This window comes from Chanos chanos, chromosome 8, assembly GCF_902362185.1.
Source record: "Chanos chanos chromosome 8, fChaCha1.1, whole genome shotgun sequence".
NCBI classification, from domain to species: Eukaryota; Metazoa; Chordata; class Actinopteri; order Gonorynchiformes; family Chanidae; genus Chanos; species Chanos chanos.
The window spans coordinates 6,006,452-6,025,128 of NC_044502.1; the positions used below are offsets into that span (position 1 = coordinate 6,006,452).

The following is an 18,677-nucleotide window of genomic DNA, read 5'->3' on the forward strand; positions in this document are numbered from 1 at the left end:
ATTGAGGCCTGGAAACACCTTCTCTCTCTCTCTCTCTCTCTTTTTTCTGTTCTCGGATGAGAGTCCAGTATTTACTGCCACATCCTACTGCGCAGTCACAGCAATCTGTCAGAGCAGCGAACACAGTCTCTGAAGCCACGCTGTTAACCGAGGGAGGACATAAATATTTAAGAAAAGAAGAAACAGAAAAATGGCAAGGTCTACGTTTATCTCTCTCTCTCTCTCGGTCTGTGTGGTGTGTGTGTGTGTGTGTGTGTGTGTGTGAGAGAGAGAGAGGGAGACTGGGAGACAGGGGTGGGCAGTAGCAGTCAGTCACTTGCTCTAGTACCTCCTCCCTTTCTTTTCTCTCTCTCTCTCTCTCTCTCTCTCTCTCACTCGTTCTCTCTTTTTCTCTCCATCTCTCACCATCTCCTGCTGTCACTCCCCTCCCCTCTCCAGCTCTCTGTGCTGAGGTAATGGCTCTCACTACAGATCTGGAGGACCAGACTGAAATCAGGCAGGCTTCCATTACACGTTACACACGCTCTGCACTACATCAGAACCCAAACAGGCCCCATTTTCCCATGATTCTCCAGCCGGCGATCTGTTCACCAGGAACCAAGAGCTGCTCTCGGGGGGGGGGGGGGGGGGGGGGGGGGGGGGGTGTTGGAAGGGAGCCTGACACAGTTTGTCCTGTCAAACTGCTACCCCCCCCCCCCCCAACACACACACACACACAAACACCTTCCCTTGTTTCTTCTCTTCACCCAAAACAAAAAAAAAAATCAGTCTGGTTCTTGTTTCACTAAATAGATTCGTTTCTTTCCAGTTTGGTTTTGTGAGAAGAAAACCCCCATTGCCCCCAGCAAACAACAGGTTTATTATGCTGTATATGTATCTTGTGGAAGCTGGTAAGATTTCCTTTGAAGAGAGTGAGATTACGGGAACACTAATAAATACCAGCTTGCCCTCAGGCAGTGGAGAGATCCATCTGGGAGTGGACTGTCTTGGTAGAAAGTGAAGATATTTTAAGCAACTACATTTAATGTCTTATCGTGAAGAAAAAAAGGGGGCCTTTTTTTTTTTTTTCCTTATGAAGCTTTTTTTCAAGTCTGTGTTCCATATGTCCTGAGAGACTCTCTCAAACTAATATCTGTGAGAAGTCCGCAGAAAAGTCCCCGCTCTAAGAATATGCTCTTTCTTTGTCTCTAAACTTTTGTTATTCCCTCTGGGTATCTGTGAATCTCTCCTTCCCTCCCTCCTATCACTTCTTTTCCTGAGAAACCGGACAAGTGAGGAGAACCTCTCACGATCTCCTCCAAGTACACGAGATGTTAAAACGCTTTTCGTTTTGGCGAGTGCGACAGAGTTCGAAGCTAAAACGTAGTCAAAAAAAAAAAAAAGAGCAGAGTGCCGGTTCTTTTTCGGGGGAATAAAGAGGATTATCAAAGCATGTCTCTGTCGTTTTTATTAGGGCTTTTAAAGCCGCACGCGTAAAGTGAATCTCTGACTGTTTACAAGCGTGCAAAGTCAGACTCTTAGAGTGTAACACGGCGCACATTTCGGATACGAGGTAGGAGGACGCGCTCCAGGCGCACACTCGTAACAACACAGCACGAGATTTTAACAGACACAAATCCACGCCTCGCACTCACCCGCGTGATGAGCCAAAGTCGGGTTGCAAACGATGCCTTGTGCTTTCCTACAATTCCCAGAAATCAATTTTCAGATGGAACCTCCATTACCTTTATTGATGGCAGTGACAGACCGGTTAAGTCCGGTGTCAATGAGAGAAGCCTGTGCAATCTGCAGCTTGGATACAGAGAGTACATCCACCACAAACTTTTCAAAGGAAAAAAAAATATATATATATATCTATGCCAGTATGGAAGAAAACCCTCAGCTAGGACTTCAGGAAACAACACAAACAGTTCCAGAACATTCTTAAAGTGCCAATGTGGAGGCATGCTGAAACAATTAGATCTCTTCTTACAATGTAAATGTGTGTGTGTGTGTGTGTGTGAGAAAGAGAGAGAGAGTGTGTGAGAGAGAGAGGGAGAGAGAGAGAGAGGGAGAGAGAGAGAGAAAGAGAGAGAGAGAGAGAGTGTGTGTGTGTGTGAGTGAGAGAGAGAGAGAGCGAGAGAGAGAGAGAGAAAATGGAGAATGAATGTCCTTGTGTATCCGTCACTTTCTGAAACCACCAGGGAAGAGAACAATGAATCAAGCCAACCACTTAAGAGTCTGCAGCATGTGACGAATCCAAACAAATACGAGGGGAAAAAAAAAAAAAAGACCAGACTCTGCCAATTAGCTAGCCACAACATCCAGTGAAAAAAAAAAAAAAATGTTTTGTTTGATTCCAAGCATCACCTTATACCATAATAGTTCTCTCTGCCTCATAAGAATGAAATTAATTGCCAAATTAAAGATCTTCAGAAATGAAAACAGAAAAATGTTTGTATGTAATGTCATCTAAACAATTGGTTTTTGCAAAGTCTTTTTCTATTTAATTGGGAGGATGGAAGAGGATAGAAAAAAAAAAAAAAAAATCTCACATCTTCAGAACGAAATTAAATTAGTCTTAAATTGACGGAGTCTGTGTTTTCCCTTCTCAGTTACAGCTTCCAATTACACGAAACAAACACTGCTGCAGATAACCGTGACAAACAATTTCAGAACTGGTCTCGCAACAATGAGAACCAAAAAAAAAAAAAAAAAAAGTGGGGGGGAAAAAAAAAAAAAAAAAGAGGCAGAATTGGTGACAGAGGAATAATAAGTAGCCGCGGTAACAGAATACTCACTGTTTGGGAAAGTCCTCAACTCTGTGACATCACTGCACTGCGACCTGGAAGAGAAAAGAGGAGGACGTTTTTGTTGATGGGTTTCTTTTTTTTTGGTATCTATTCACAAAATCTTCTCAGATTACATGCTAGAGAAATGAAAACCCACACAGGCCGACTTAAACCGGTGAAGGCCTAGTCTGAGAGGGCGGAGGGCTGGTTGGTTACCAAGAGATACTGGAACAGGACTGCGGTTATGGTCAAAGTCGGGCAGGTAAACAAAAAAAAGTGAAACCAATGTCACAATCTGAGGCTGGCATGAATGTTATGATTCGCATGCCCACACATGTGAGCACTAAGACAGACACACACACACACAGAGTTTTGCCAGCTCCTTCTTTTCCTGCTAAACCTGTTGGAATTATAGCCAGAACTTAAGACTCTCAGGGTGTGCGAGATGATTTTTTTGCTCAAAAACCAAGCCTTGGAGAGAACCAGCTCTTTCTAGTTTTCTCACGGCCTCTCTGCCTCTGTGTGCGTGTGTGTGTGTGCCTGTGTGTGTGTGTAAGACAGCCTGTAGAGCACAGCCACACTCGGAAAAACACACACCACAAGCTACACAAGATGAACTCCTCAATCAACATCAACCACACACACACAACACATACAGCACGCGCGCACACATGATCTAAAACTTAAACACACCACAGAGTAAAACACACAGAGACACACATGTGCACACAGAGACACACACACACACACACACACACACACCAAGAGGAACAAAAAACACACCACAAATAAACTCCCAAGAAAATTTCTGGCTGGCCTTGAAGCGCCATTTATGTTCATTTAAGAACATTTCCATCTGGACGTTGGCTGTTTTTTTTTTTTTGTTTGTTTTTTTGTTTTGTTTTTTGAAAAACGTACAGGAAGCAGCAGCTTAGTGCTGTCGACAACGGACTGAGGATGGTCTGATGGACAGCCTAGATGCGTCACTCAAATCTAAAGTCATCCGTTCACAGAGCAAGCACCATCTCCTCGGAGACCAAGGACACGTACACCATTAGCGCTCATGTTACCACCGCGAATTACGCCGGCAGTCGGCCTGACAGCGGCCATAATGACGGCGCTGATGTGGAGATAATGGTCGCCATGATGGTGAGGCTGATCGGTCTCTTGTTCACACAACACTGATTACACGCGCTCGGTCATTACGCTTCGCCAAAATACCACATCATTGCGTGAGGGGCAAAAAAAAAAAAAAGAAAGGAAGCATCTCTCTTTGGCCTTCACATAGGCCTAAGAACGACCGGATAGTTCGGGGGGGAAGAAACTCCGCTTGAACGTATTTTGAAGGTCCGGAAGACAAGCTAATCAAAAACGCCTTGACGGAACAATTTTATTTACTTGCCTGAGGGGGTAGAATTTGAATGAAATAATAACGCTTTCCCTTCGGCTACAACAATAGCAAAACGCGAGCAACTGAGAATTTGATGAATGAATGAATGAATAAATGAATGAACTAATGAATGAATGACAGTAGGCGATATGTTGCTTTTTTACATAACACATACTTCCTCTTGGAAAGAAGGACTTTAAGGGTGCTTAGTGTTACGGCCAATGGCATCTTTTTTCTGAAACCTTTGGAGAAAAACAGGCAAGTCTTGACAATTTATCTCCTATAGAATCGCCTCAACCGTCGGGTTTCAGGAAACTGATCCCTAAATAGAAGTGATTCATCTTTTCATCATACAATGTGCTCACACACTGCACAAAAGGAAGCTCTCTGTGTGTTTCTCTCTTCTGCCCTCTCTCTCTCTCTCTCTCTCACACACACACACACTCACTCACTCACTCACTCACTCACTCTCACATGTACACACACACACACACACTCTTTCTTTCTTTATGTGCTCTCGGTGATTTACTGTGGCTTAGAGGCTTCAGGGCAGTGTCTTTTAGCGTTGCATTATCCCCAGCTGAAAGCTGACAAAATGGAATCTGCGTGTGAGTTCTGTGACTCAAAATAAAACAATGCCAGGGACTCACTCTTTTTCTTCTCTCTCTTTTATCCCAAAGACCTGCAGTTCCATTCTTTCATCATGTATCCAACTATACACACACACACACACCTCTCCAGCATTGCTTTATAAGGGGATCCACCAGCTCCTGAGATTGAGAGCAGAAGAATAAGGGCCGAAGACAAGGATATGGCCATTCAGCAGAATGCAATTTCTCAATTCCTGCTAACACTTTCTTTAAAATGGCCACAAGCCAATTAGCAACATCTGAGAGAGAGAGAGAGAGAGAGAGAGAGAGAGAGGGGGGCTTTCACCCTCAGCTGCACTGACTGGAGGTCATCACTCATGCTAACAGGAAAACTGTGCACGAGCACACATGCACGTGCACACGGACAGTTTTACCCATGCACACCCTTGATTTCTACCCCTACCGGGTCTGCACAAACAATTTTTTCAAACACCACTGAAATCCAGCTGCAGAACGCATGGATACAGCAGAACCCACTGTGTGTGTGTGTGTGTGTCAGGACAACACATCCGCATTAATATTCAACTCATTTCCTTGTCTTTGCGTTCCTTCACCTTTGAAGTTTCATGGAAATGAAGACCAGATGGAACCAGAAGAAGGGAGAAAACCAAAAAAAAAAAAAGAAAGAGAGAGAGAGAGAGAGCGAAAAAGACAGCCCAAGATGAAATAGAACAGTTTTAAAGCAAAAGTGAAATGACTGTAAAAAGCCAAAACAAACCAGCTTCTGTTGCTGCTGATACAACACATTTCTCTCTCTCTCTCTCTCTCTCTCTCTCTCTCTCTCTCTTTTTTTTTTTTTACATCTGCTTGGATATGAAACAAAATATGAAAGAAAACCGAGTTAAGATGTTTGAAAATATGAGTAATGAATGGTCAAAAGGTCAAAGGGGAAAAAAAGAACACGTTTGGAACGCCAGAGCATAGAATCCTGAATCGGGCCCAAAGAGACTAAAACACGAGTAATAAACGGTCAGAAGGTCAAAGGGGGGGGGAAAGAAGAGGTCTTGGAACGCTAGAACACAGAATCTGGACTCGGGCCTTAAGACACTAAGAAAAACAGGCTTTGAGGATTAAGTCATATTGCTGGCACTCACAAAAGAAAACCCTATCACTTTTGGGGTTGAGAGTAACTTGTACGAGCCACTCAGTTGATTACGAACGCTGGGACGGTTGAACAGCTCAGCGTTCCATTAGCTTTACCTTCTTGAGTAACAAACGAGTCAGCACAGATCGTATCTGAGGCATGCCATCTGACTGTAACAGTAACTATGCCTACAGTCTTAGACTGTTTTCTCTCTCTCATCTCCAAGTGCAGGTGTAAAAATCCCCGTCAGGCCAGAGCAGACGATAACAGAGCGCGGCGAAGGAAAGGACAGGGGTTTGGCAGAGCCAGGGGCGAGTAATCAAACGAGCCTTGAGATTTCACTGCATGAAGGTCAACCACGCTGCCTATGCAGCTGTCACCCCACACACACACACACACACACACACACAACTAGAAGACCCAACCTGCCGTTCGTCATCTCTCCAGTTCTACACCCCAACACATCAGATCTCTCTCTCTCTCACACCACCATCAATCCAGTCTGCTGGAGTTATCATGGCAAAAAAAACCGACCCAAAAAAAGCCCCAAAAACCTTTTTTTTTTTTTTTTTTTTAATGATGCCTAGCTGGTAATTAAATATTTCCGTGCTTACGCTGGATGTAGCGGTGCAGAAGGTAAAGAGATGTAATGGCTGTTAAGTAGCGCCGTTAAATGAGAGCTGAAATGTTTTGTGGGACTGTGCGTTGTAGGAGGAATCAGAGGTGTTAACGCACCGACTTGTTGATGATCAGTATTAGCGAACGGGTGTTGTGTTGCTGAATCGCGGTATTGAACTGCGGAAGCGTTGAGGAGCGGGAACAGCGTTGGGGTCTAGCGCTGAGGAGGAGTGACAGGTGATTGAGTGCTTCAGTTCTGTGTGTGTGTGTGTGTGTGTGTGTGTGTGTGTGTGTGAGAGACCCCCCCCCCCCCCCCCCCAGCCCTCCCCTCCCCAGCAGAGAGGAGATGAGCTTCAGCCAGAATGTGTTGTTTCCTGAGAGATGCTGTTGCTCCTGCCGCACGCTTAAATTAGCTCCAAATGTTTGGATTACACGAGGGAGCTCTCACGAAGGATTTACTCTAGCCTGCAGGAGCAGAGGATATTTCCATCCTCCTTCTCTCACCCCCCCCCCCAACCCCCACCCCCCCACCGCACACACAGACACTCACCCACCCGCACACCCCTAGACAGATGAACATGCACAAGTCCCATATTAAAAACGCAGGTTAAATGCATTTACGCATTCAGAAGGAACATGAGCGGAAACAAACACACAAAATATATCGCCCTCCCTGAAAACAGACAAACCGGAATCAGCCAGGTGTATCTAGACTGCATGCTCATGTTTCCCCTCTCCTTAATCCACACTGACTATGTTCCTCTGTTATCAGAAGAGATACTCTACACACACACACACACACACACACACACACACACAAAACTGTTAGTGATAGGAGGGCTCTTCCCAGGCCTCAGGACTCGTCCTCTCCCTATGACTGTGTGTACCTGCAAGGCTTAGAGACGTCTCATATTGCAGATGGGTTACCAAGTTATCAGAGAGAGAGAGAGAGAGAGAAAACAAAGCTGTGCTCTATAGTAACCTAGCCATTCACAGTCATGTGGAACAACTAACAGTTAACACCCTGACGTCTCTCCGTTTCTCTCCTGGCAGCTATGGACTCGCCGGCTGTCAGTCAATCCTGCGGGCATAAAATGCACGCCGTCACGTGCCCTGACAAACGTTCAGACCTACTTCAGCAATGCTTATGTGGCTTTTCTCACTGTCCTTGATCCAGAGAAATTACCTCACTGCACAACTCCAAGTGGCTCAAACCTTAAAATAACATGCATGACAAAAGCCTTGTCTCTGTGTGTGTATGCGTGCGTGAGGGCCTTTAATTATTTGTAATCACACACACACACACACACACACACACACTCAATACGGGTCGGTGAGCATCTGCTCACATGAGGGCGGCGGGCATAATCCAGCGTCTGTAGACTCTAGGAATACGCCACGGTGCACCTTCATGTGAGCGTGGATTATTACCCCGTTAATCCAGCCTTCTCAAATCTGGGGATCTTTTTTTAAAACCCGGCAAGCTAAAAAAGGGCTTGCTCTCGTTGCTTTAATCCAATAGGAGTTTGTTTACTCTTTTTAGGCCCTCGGTTTAACCCTGTTGTGTCTTTAAAAAGCTCAGCGAATTGTCAACAAACTGTCATAGGGTACGTTCTTACCAAAATAAAGGCTTGTTATCTAGGTGCAACCTAATCCTGTTTAATTCTATTATATTTTCATTGATAAGATGCAGTCCAATTCAACCCCAAATTAATAGAGATTTACCCTTGTCCTACAAGAGTTTGAATAATGAAATAGAAGAAGAAATAGAAGAAGACGTTTGTGCATCCAAAAAGCAGCGCAGGCAGAAAAATCTTGGGTGTTGAGGATATGAAATTAAAAAATAAAACACCCCACTCTTTCTGTGATCACTTAAGTGCTTCACTGTGTGTGTGTGTATTCATGTGCGTGTTTGTGCCAGTGAGTGAGTCTTAGGGCAGATGAATACTGTGTCTGTCTCTCTCCTAAGCCTCCAAACAAAATAGCTTACAATACCTCAGGTGGATATGCCCCAGCTGACCAAAACACTGGACACATCTATCTTTCCCTCCCTCCCTCCCCACCCCCACTCCCTCTCTCTCTCTCTCTCTGCTCATCCTTGTCACTTCCCATGCTGCTGCGTTCAAATTAAAAATGTAGAAATTCTGGCCGGGCTGATGCAGTCTTTGCCAGCGCAGCTAAAATGAAAAGCTTTTGTGGCAGCGCTGACTAGATTTTAAATGCGGCAGGATCAATAAATAAGAGGGGGCTGTTGTAGCACAATCTCACTGTCTGTCTCTGTCTGTGTGTGTGTGTGTGTGTGTGTGTGTGTGTGGGTGGAAAATGGCTCCAATAGCCACAGAGGCTCAGCGTTCCTGCTGTCAGATATCTCTGAGCTGATTCCCTACCCATCCCAAGTTATCAGGGGCCAAATCCCAACCCACACCCCCCCACCAACCCGACTCCCTCCCCGTCCTGCCTGAGAAAGGGTTGGGGGGGGGGGGGGGCTTTCTGCTATTCAGGCAATCTCAGCCATTTCTGCTCAAACACAGCCATCAGAAAAGTAACGAATCTGGCCAAAGCACCGGGCATTTTCAACACAGGCTCCATTATAACAGCAGGCAGTACCTCTAGTCAGTGTGGTCGTTTTCACCACAGATAGCAATAGAACAATATGACAATCAGCTGGACAGAGGGATAACCAGAAACAAAAAACAAAAAAAACCAAAAAGACAAAACAAACAAAGGGGGAAAAAAAAAAAAAAACGAGAGGCAAGCAAGGTGGGAAAACAGCCTTCACCTTTCCAGAATATTCCATGAGCCTTTGCTTATGTCCAGTGCCTCCGATAACAACCTCAGGAGGAGAAGGACAGAGAAAATGGTTGGATTGCTTGTGTGTACGTGTGTGTGTGTGTGTGTGTGTGTGTGTGTGTGTGTGTACGTGAGTTCAACCTTACACCCTCAAGCCTGAGAATGGCTTCACTGATTAACAAGGGAGTCATGAAGGAGGAGGAGGGTGAAAAAAACTGTCACTGTCTGGGCGCCATTAGAGCAGTCACTATAAAAACACACCTCACCTTTTACACACACACACACAGACACAAACACAGACGACACAAAGGGAGGGGGGGTGTAAAAAAACCAAAAAAAACTCCACTGGTTGATTCTCTCTGTTTCAACTCATCAAAAAATCGGATGATATTTCTATATCATCTGGGTTATTGTTCAAAGCTACGTCAATTTCTCAATAAGTGGTGTGTTTCTTCAGGGGGAAAAAAAAAAATCAACCTCTTCATCTTGCCTGCGAAAAAACAAGGCACCCGGGCGGCCTACACAAAAAATAACCTTGAGTTTCGTCAGGGATATTCTCACATTGAATGATAAATAGAAGCCCAGGGGACGCGAGCTGAAAAAGCAGCTAATTGCTTGCAAGCGAAACGCAGCCCTAGCGTCTTTCCCGTGTTTATCTGAAAACAGTCAGCTTGGAGTGACCTCTCTCTGATGCCCGCGGTAACCCGTTCATTTAGCAGGCCCGAGAAACACGATTCTTTTCTGGTGCACCGAAGAAAAAAAATGTTTCAAAAAAAAGAAGAGGAAAGAAAAAAAATCCCGTTGCTTTGTCACCATGCACCGTTAAATTAAAGAAAATTATATTAGCACTTACGACTAACAGGTCTGACAGTGTAGCTGGCTGGATTTCTAGACAACATAACATAAGTAGTCACTGGTTAACACTTAAGAGTATGTTTTGTCTACATAGACTGGGAAACAACACCAACACCAACAACAACCAAAGAAAAAATAGAAAAAGAAAACCTAGACAGTTTTAACCTTGGTGGCAGGGAAAGTTCTAGAATGGCATTTGTTGTGAATGAAATTGTTCAAGGAGAACACAGCACGAACTGTCGCAAAGGAAACAGAATTATCGCCAGTGATTCAGAGACTATTACAACTCTTCCTTTCGTCCTTGGAGTACTCCTCAGCCAATATACAAGTCATCTAGTGACCTAAAGTGCATTTTATATCCATTTCAAGATGAGGCCACCTGGAAAAATTAACAATCAGAGAACACTGCTACAGAGGCCCAGCGGTTGACCCCCCGTAAGCTTTGAGCCTGGTTATTGCTTGATTCATATGGCAGTTATGAGACACATGTGAGGTACACCCGGTCTCGTATAATCGTTGCTCCGCCCACGTTCGGGCCTTTAAAATGACAGGTGTTTCGATCAGGTGAAAATCTCTCTCAGCTTGCAGCCTTTTATGGGACAGCTTAACTTTAACGTCCCGTTCTAAGTTCACCTGAGCCGCATCCAAACCGTCACCCACCGCCGTCGCTGATGCCGATCGGCGGCGTTCGATCTAAACGCTGAAATTAAGACCGCCGCGCATGGCGGACGGAGAGGTGGAGATTTCAGTGACCATTTCAATAAGGCCTCTATTGCAAAACAAATAGGCCTACAATGGGAATAAACAAAAACAGAATAGCTACTTCACAATATATGTATATATATCATATAATTGTCCTTTTAATGTGGTTCTGCTCTGTCAAGCACAGCAGAGGAAAGCCAGTTTTGTTCCACTGGCCTAATTTTTTGAATTTCTCTCTACTGTATTCTGTCAGATGCTATTTCAGGGTTTTAATAGCGCAGGCTTGCCACCAAATGACAAAAAGCTGACCACTGTGACAATCACGAGCAGAGCCAGGCATAGCCCGGCAGTCACTACAGTTTGTCAAATTATCCCCACCAAATTCAGCGCCTGCTTTGAACACTCTCAACTTGGCAAAAGGGACAACCAGGCTTAAGGATGACGATTGAGCATCAGGATAAAGATGCTCCGGGATTTAGATCCATACCTGTTACTTTACCCACAGGAATATTGATGATTTGAGCATCACACAAAAAACGGCATTCGAAGAGTGACGGACATGAGATGTCAACTGAGGATCAAGTTAAAAGACAATACTTCATCAACCCTGTGAATTGCACTGAATCCATGATTCAGACCCATTAAGAGAGGTGTGTTACCAATGAGGGGGCGGGACTTGGTTTCTAAATATTTAAATCAAGTCCAGTTGAGAGGCGTGTTTAACTGGGTTGTTAAAAGAATAGGGGCTATAGCATAAGCTACAGTTGATTACAATATGTTCTAATCCGATAAGGTGTGTAGTGAAACCCTATAAAGCCAAACAACCAAATCAGACGGCCAAGCGATGAAACAGCCAAGCAGTTTAACTGCGTGTAAAGTTATTAACTGATTGGTACGCGAGAAAAAGTCATAAAAAAAAAAAAAAAGTCTGATCATGCGACAGTCTTGTTATCTTTTGCCTCGTTGTAAACAATGTGGGATTATTTTGTAAAACCCAGCGTGCACTCAGGATTGTCTACGTCAAAGCTACCCAAGATTTCTCAGTTTCAGCATTCTGAAGACATAGTCCTTACACCCCCCCCCCTTCTAATCAGCTTACTAACCTCCACGTTCATTTGATGCAACTTCAGGTTGACATGCAAAACGGGGGGGCTTAGCCACATCTAGCTGAAGGTTCAAATTAAAACCTAATTCCTCAACGTCCCAAGTCGAGCTGGCGTCTCCATTTTTTTGTCATTTTATTCTTTTTTTTTTTTTTTTTTTTCTTCCTTCAGGCCTGGTCCATATCCTGACAGGAAGGTGACATCCTGACCAGAAAAAGTAAGGGTTAGAGACTCCAAAAACCCTTGCGCTGTTTTTTTTTTTTTTTTTTTTCCCCCTTAGCCTGGACTTCTGTCTCAGACATCCGTGGCTTTGGGTGTGCTTCAGAAAGCACAGTGTGAGTTCTCTTCAAACCCCAACATCACAAACAAGCCCTGACACATTTGTTCCCTGTAATTCACAGTAAGGGAAGCAACACAAGTGTATTAGAGATCTTCTTCTGTGTGTGTTCAGCTGCCACACCAAAAAGGAAGAGAAGGGAGGAAAGGAGGAGAAAAAAAAAGAAAAAAAAAAGCCAACAATAGATATTTTCTAATGGCAGAAGAGAGTGGGTGAGAATGTTCCGTTTCAATTCACTGATACCGCTAATGGCTTCTTAGCGGCTCCATGAAATCAAGCAGCTGTCAAGCCGATGCATCAGGAGCGCGGAGGAAAAAGGCAGCATTCCCATAAGAGAAAAGCAAACGCGTCAGGATGTTTGGCTAAACATCTGCTCCCATGCTCTTTACTGGCTTTGCAGTAGCAAACATCTAGACAAAGAAATTGGAGGCGGAAACAACTCGCAACTCCATCTGATGCCTTCTGTTTAAATCAACTGCCTGTTCACGGGCACAAACAACTTGGAAACGAAATGCAGTCCAAGGCCCAATAATTGCATTTTTTTATTTTTTTTTGGTTCACAATGCAAACCCTTCAGAAAGCCAGCTTTAAGAAATACCAAGACTGAGCCGTCTGCGAAAGGGGAGTCTGAACGTGCGTGCTTACCTGATTAATATGAAAATGTACATTCATGTGTTGATTTAGAGGAGTTACTTCATCTCTGGTTTACCAAGAGAGCTCTTCCATATCAAGATTGAGTAACCAACGTTGATTGTGTTACAACACAGCAATCTTTTGTATTCAATGGGTTCTCTTTCCTCTTTTAAAACCAATGTCCTTCACATTTCCTTCTTAGAGGAACATATTTGGTACAAAACAAGTGTCACAATCTAGTGCTTATAATTGTTCATTTCTGCACACATATATATTTTAATATGTACACTTGTCTACCTATCATCGTGATACCAGACAGAACTATTTTAATTAAGGAACATCTCTAGTCCTGTGATAAACACTAGTCATTAAGAAATATTTTGCATTACATTATGTATATGAGCAGTTGAAGATGTGTGCAGTGACACTGTCGTGCACACAGTCCTGCTGTATGACAGGGACTTGCTATGGCTTTACCCGCTCAAGTGCATTGCAAATTGACCATTAATCAGTAGAGAACATTTGGCACGTTAACCCACAATCATTAAATATAGCAAAAGCTTATAGTCTGTTACAATAATAATCTGTTTCTGTGGTGATAAAAAAAAACAATATAATTACACTTATTGGCTTTCTGTATCAAAATAAATAAATAAGTAAACAGAAAAAAACAAACGTAGAAATCTATCAACCCACGATTATGCGTGGTCAATCAAGTAAAGTCAGTTCAGTTTTCACGTCCTGTAGGGATTCCTTGATCTCAGTTCTGCACGTTTTAACTGTGCTAAATCTCACTAAACTCATTAAACTTCATGGGGAGAGATCATGTACAATGTATCTTAAAGTTACGGTTAAAAACGTTGAAATTCAGTTCAAACAGCTGATAATTCAAAAGGATCCATAATTCGAACAATAATATGAAAACGCACGGTCATTATCTAATCATAAACAAATTAACCCATTTGAGCCACCAAGACAAAAAGGCATCATTGGTGAGGTTTAGGACATGCAAATTGGGAGAAAAAACGCGTTGTCTAACAGCCTCCCCTCCACCTGTAAACACTGTATAAATAAGTCGTGAAACTGTGGTTGCGTCAAAAATTAAATGTCCGGTTTTTAATCTCAACAATCTGCAAATGTAGTTTTTCAGTAAAGGCGAATCATGATTTTTTTTTTAACAAAACTACGCTTTTTACTGCAATGTCACTGAAAAAACTAAAGCCCATGCTTTCTGTGAATAACGCTACATTTTGCTTAAACTTCACATGACGTCATCCCCAGCGCTTGAGACATTTCTAAACTTTCTGTCTGTAAAACCATATTGGTTTCCTCAGAAGAATGAGATGATCCGCGAGTTAAAATTAACCAAGATGGCGAGAGGCTTGTTGTTTAGAGGGCAGAAAAATGGAGGATATTGTAATATACACAAAGGGATAAATTTCAACAACTCGGCCAGGCGGCAGCTGCTTCTCTTTAAGGAAGCAACAAAGATAAGAGAAAAGAAACCCACAACTTATACCAGCGGACAGCACTCGGTAACAAGCCAATTTCCACGAAAATACAGTATTGAAACGTTTAACCTTGCCCACCATAAGAAATCGTAAAGTATACAAATAATCGTTTTATCTTGTTTTCTCAATGAAGAGCTGTTAGCTCTTGCCATCATCTGTGAGACGGACATTAAATAGAGCAAAGGTAGCTTCTGCTCCTCTACCTCCAAGTGACTTCCCGCATCGTGCTTCAAAAATTCATTTAAAATCCTCATTCGACCTTTTACATACCTCGAAATAGTGTAAGGAAGGTCTGTTCCCGTAGATAAATGCTTAACTTAATTGCGTTTTTTTCAAACAGTTTTTATTTAAAAATAGAACTGTTAAACCGCACGAGAGAGGGCACAAAGGCAAGATTCTTAGTATCAAGTCACAACCTCGGCGCTACAGCGACAACATTTCATCTAGTTTTAAAGTTTTACACTTCATAAGCAACATTCTATGAAATATACAACTGTCAGTGCCTCGTGCAAGCAATTTAACCGTTTTGACAAGTTTTTATATCAAACTGCACCTTACACCACAGGCACACGTAGCTACCTAAAGAAACTACCGAGTTAGCTAGCTCCCTCGCTAAAAGAAATCAAGCCAACCAGCGACACAACATTGATTCTCCAATGAAATAACTGGTCGCATTTACTACCTTGAAATAAACAGAAACTTACCTTTAGTTTTGACACTTATCGTTATTCCGCCTTGTTGTAGTTCGAAGTAATACTTCATGTAACGTTGTCCTTTCTTTTCCTTTTTCGATTTCGTTTTGTGAGAGGCCGGTGTAGCAGCAGATGATGAAGAGGGGAATTGGGCAGTAATTGAGTCTCGGCGTGAGTGACTGAGCGTGTGTGTTTGTGTGTGTGTGTGTTAGTTAGGAACGGCAGATTGAAGGAGTCTCCTCTCAAGGTTTATTCTGCTTGACTTGAAGGAATCAAAGTGACGTCAGCTTTCAATTCCTTAATAATGAAAACTTTTATTTAAGGTAAAGAATTTCGTAGTTCGTAAATACAACGATTAATCCTGATCTGCATCCCTTCTCATTCACAAAATAACTGTGACACAGTGAGAGCTCTGAAAAAATACGTAAAATATTCACCAGAGAGCTGTTATTAGAGTGATTCGAGGCTTTATCTTCGGGAATGGCGTGCCGTCTTAAAGTTGATCTTAACATTGAATATACTTTTAAAATAACTGATTATGACAACTGAGATTATCTATTTATTCATGCGTTTGTTTTTCGATTGTGTGCTAACGCAAGTTCATAATTGCTTGCACTAGCAGCGGGTGAGTCAGTTATGTAATGAGAAATATTCATTCACTGATCTTAATTCATCTATGGACACGTAAATCAAACTGACAACGTAGTATGGTTCATTTCAAAGAACCACATGGTCTGCAACCATGTTAATTCACACACTGAGATTGTTCTGTTATGCTGACTAAAAATAAACACAAACAAACATAATCCAACTCAGTTCTTAAATCATATTCACGCACATGCACACAGACACGCACATCTTCTATGTGTCAGTAGATGGATTACGTTTTGTAGGTTGTTTTGTGATCTGTACTACTTCCCTCGGAATCAAGCGACCATTGTATACATCATAGGACAACATTGTATAATCAAAGGTGATTACAAATGACAGAAGTGTCTCCAATATCCAAACAGAGAGATTAAAGATTAACACCCCCCCCCCCCCCCCCTTCACAACTAGACTGACCTGGTTTCTTCCTCTTCTTGGGAGGGGCCAAACTAGGTGATAATGCTTAAATCTGGCCACTGCATTTACATTATGAAGGACATATTGGTATGTAGCAGTCATTTGTTGTTCCTGATGTAGCATAAGACGACTTTATATATATATATATATATTTTTTTTTTTTAAAAGCCAACGCTTAAGCTCCATTTGATAAAGGAAACAATAGGAATCATCAAAAATCTTGCTTTTCATATGATGTTCATTGATCTTTCATTTCAATCACACTGGCTGGAGGAAGAGAGAGAGACAGGTTGTTGTTTTTTGTTTTTTTTTGTATTGTTATTTTATCTTTTTGTTTTGTTTTGTTTTGTTTTCGACCGTGAGCCAGGCAAAGAGAAGGGAGGCATGGCCATCTGTGCCTAATTGTGTGCTTTTTGCTCGGCCTCCGCACTCACAATCAGCAACAGGCTCAGGGAGGACCCTTTGACCCAGACTGGGCCCAAAAATGGGGTAAGGGGCGAGGGGGGCGGGGGGCGGGGGGTGTTAGGGCGGTAGAGGTCTGACGCAGGGAACATGCCAGATTATTTCATTCAGCAAGAAAACAACCCTTGGGTGGGTGGGGGGGTTGGGGGGGGGGGCAGTGGGAGGGTATGCTGGGGAGTTGTTGCCATTCTTCAGCCAAGAGGGAGTGAGAGAGAGGGAGAGAGATAAAAAAAGAGAGAGAGAGAGAGTTCTAAAAACAGTTGGCCCAGTACAGACCATGCCATACTTTTAAGGGTTTCGTTCACATGTTGTGAGTTTTAATGAGTGCGAATGAAACATAACAGACAGAATCTCTTGAACACAGACCTCTGCTGTTCAGAACATCTACAGCGAATTTTTGTAAGTTACCAAAACATCTGCACCGGTATCATCAAACACAGGCACATGACTCACTTTACAAAACAAATGTCAACAAATCTTGGGAAAAAAAAAAAAAATCCCAATCATTTACACATGACCACCACCACCCCGCACCCCCCAAAGCTGTAGGCGTTACGGTCTTAAAGATATTCCCATCTTCTTGACAGAACGCCGCGAATGGCTCTTTTAATCGAATTGGCGTGCAAAGGAAAAAAAAAGCAATAACAAAAACAAAACAAAAACAGTTGTATGTTAATTGCAATAATCTGTTCTTTTAGTTGGAAAGAGAGCTCAATGGACTCAAACTAATTGGTAAGACTGATGGTGCTCTGTGAAGAAGGGGGGTGGAGGGGTGGGGGTGTGGGTGGGTGGGTGAAGGGGGGGGGGTTGGAATGTAAAGTAGGTTTACATTATTCCTCGTTCTTTCAGGGCTCCATTGATCCGCTTTGTCCTCTCTTCTTCACCTGTTGAGATCGGAAGCGGTTCAGAAGAGGGGGAAACCGTTCGTGGAATCGCAGAACCGGGGGGGACAGGAGCCTCCGAGATCGACGTCCGTAACCGTGCCGCCTTTTAGAATATCTGAGGAAGGCAAAAGCATGCATCATGTTAACAGTACAGTTTGTGTTTATAAACAAACACAACTGCTTATGAATGAACTGCTTCCCAACCTATAACAGTTGTCAGTAACAGTATGTGTTTGTGGGTCTGAGAGAGAGGATATGTGTGTGTGTATGTGTGTGTGTATGTGTGTGTGTGTGCCGCCGCCCCCCCCCATGTGCACACACACACACACACACATATTGCATCTAACCACCCCCTCTTGGCTTGTATTTAATTGTATTGGAGGTTCTTCATTAGCGCCAGAGTGGTGTGTGTGTGTGTGTGTGTGTGTGGCTGGGGAGGTGGCTCGAGTGAAGGAGAAGGAACCGAGAGGCGCGTCATTAGCGGAGGGACGAGCTCGCGAGCACCAAAACGTCAGCCTGTACCTCGGTCATTTGTAACATAATATGTCCAAGTACAATGAATGCAATGCAAGCCCACTGGGGAGGAGAGGAGGAGAGAAGGGGGAGGGGAGGGGAGCAGAGCGGGGGAGAGTGCACACAGGCTGTCTCCTTAAAGGGGATTTTTTTTTTTTTTTAAAGAGTCTTGATTAGAAAGTATAATGAACCACCCCAAAAAAAAAAAAAAAAAAAAAAGAGAGAGAGAGAGAGAGAGAGGGAGAAGGGAAAAAAAAAACCTGGTAAAAGAAGATCTCCCACGAGACTGATGGAAAACAAATTAATGTGGCGATTTGGATTTAATTATTATTTTTCTATTAGTATGGCGAGAGACAGAGGGGGACGCTTGTCAGGGGCAGGAGCTGTGTTTGCAGTTATTGATTTTTTTTTTTCCTTTCTTTCTGTCTTGCCTTCGTTCTCTCTCTCTCTCTCTCTCTCTCTTTCTCTTTCTCTACCTCCCCCTCCACTGTCTCATTTTGCCCAACACATTCAGGGAATACAGATTTTAATCATCTCAGTACACCATGTCCCTTAATTCCATTAAAAACAAGGACCTTCCAGCGCCACAAAAGCGTTTAATTTCCAACGACACAAAT

General features: G+C 43.2%; 1 protein-coding gene across 1 annotated transcript in view; it reads right to left on the reverse strand.

The window, feature by feature from the left end:
• baz2ba (bromodomain adjacent to zinc finger domain, 2Ba) overlaps positions 1 to 15,279 on the reverse strand; it is a 73,556-nt gene extending 58,277 nt beyond the window's left edge. Inside the window, exons 1-2 of the mRNA XM_030781357.1 lie at positions 15,149 to 15,279; positions 2,781 to 2,824 (exon numbers count right to left, since the gene is read on the reverse strand). The gene's annotated coding sequence lies outside the window, so the exon portion shown is untranslated. The remainder of the gene's footprint in view (positions 1 to 2,780; positions 2,825 to 15,148) is intronic.
• Between the last annotated feature and the right edge of the window lie 3,398 nt (positions 15,280 to 18,677).